The 1,168-nt window shown below is 42.4% G+C and overlaps 1 non-coding gene across 1 annotated transcript; it reads right to left on the bottom strand.

Moving 5' to 3' along the window:
- Positions 1 to 712: 712 nt before the first annotated feature.
- LOC127746298 (small nucleolar RNA R71) lies at positions 713 to 816 on the bottom strand. Its single transcript, XR_008007918.1, has one exon. It is a non-coding gene; the product is annotated as a small nucleolar RNA R71 (small nucleolar RNA).
- Between the last annotated feature and the right edge of the window lie 352 nt (positions 817 to 1,168).

Here is a 1,168-nt window from a genome sequence, read left to right as displayed (position 1 = left end):
GGAAAAGTGTCATTTCATGGTCACAGAAGGTATAGTCCTTGGCCACAAAGTCTCCAATAGAGGCATTGAGGTGGACAGAGCTAAGGTGGAACTCATTGAAAAACTACCTCCACCAAGTAATGTCAAGGCAGTTAGGAGTTTTTTGGGGCACGCTGGCTTTTACAGAAGGTTTATTAGAGACTTTTCTAAAATAGCTAAACCTTTGAGTAACTTGCTTGTCTCTGATACGCCCTTTGTATTTGATAAAAATTGCATGCTAGCCTATGAACTTTTGAAGCAAAAACTTTCCTCTGCACCTATCATTGCCCCACCTGATTGGAACTTTCCTTTTGAACTGATGTGTGATGCATCAGACCTTGCTATTGGGGCAGTGTTAGGACAAAGGAAAGACAATTTGGTACATGTGATTTATTATGCCAGTAAGTCTTGAATGATAACCAAAGGAATTACACAACCACTGAAAAAGAACTCTTGGCAATAGTCTTTGCATTTGACAAATTTAAACCAACATCTCACAAAATTCCTGAGAATTTGCGACACTGTGAAGTCCAATGGAGTCCAGGAAGATGCCTATAAACTGCTCTTGTTCCCATTTTCACTTAGGGACAAGGCAGCTAAGTGGCTGGAATCATTCCCAAGGGGGAGCCTAACAACCTGGGATGAGGTGGAAAGCAAGTTTCTAGCACGTTTCTACCCTCCACAAAAGGTCAATAGGCTTCGACCTGAGGTTCAGACTTTTAGACAACAAGATGGTGAGACATTCTACGAGGCATGGGAAAGGTTCAAAGAATTGACAAGGAAATGCCCACCAGACATGTTCCATGACTGGGTGCAATTGCATATTTTCTATGATGGACTTTCTTATGAATCAAGGAAGGCTGTAGACCATTCATCAGGAGGTTCATTGAACAGGAAGAAGGAAGGGAAGTCTTATGGGACTGCCATGGCTCCACTTATGGAGGACATTTTGCAGGAGAAAGAACAGCAGCTAAGGTGTTGCAGTGTGGTTTTTATTGGCCCACTATCTTCAAAGATGCAAAGGAACTAGTGAAGCACTGCCATGAATGCCAGAAAGCAGGGAACCTGCCAAGAAGAAATGAAATGCCACAACAATTCATTCTGGAACTTGAATTGTTTGATGTATGGGGGATAGATTTCATGGGACCCT

Source organism: Arachis duranensis, chromosome 3 (assembly GCF_000817695.3).
Source record: "Arachis duranensis cultivar V14167 chromosome 3, aradu.V14167.gnm2.J7QH, whole genome shotgun sequence".
Taxonomy (NCBI): Eukaryota; Viridiplantae; Streptophyta; class Magnoliopsida; order Fabales; family Fabaceae; genus Arachis; species Arachis duranensis.
This window is presented reverse-complemented; position numbering and strand designations above follow the sequence as displayed.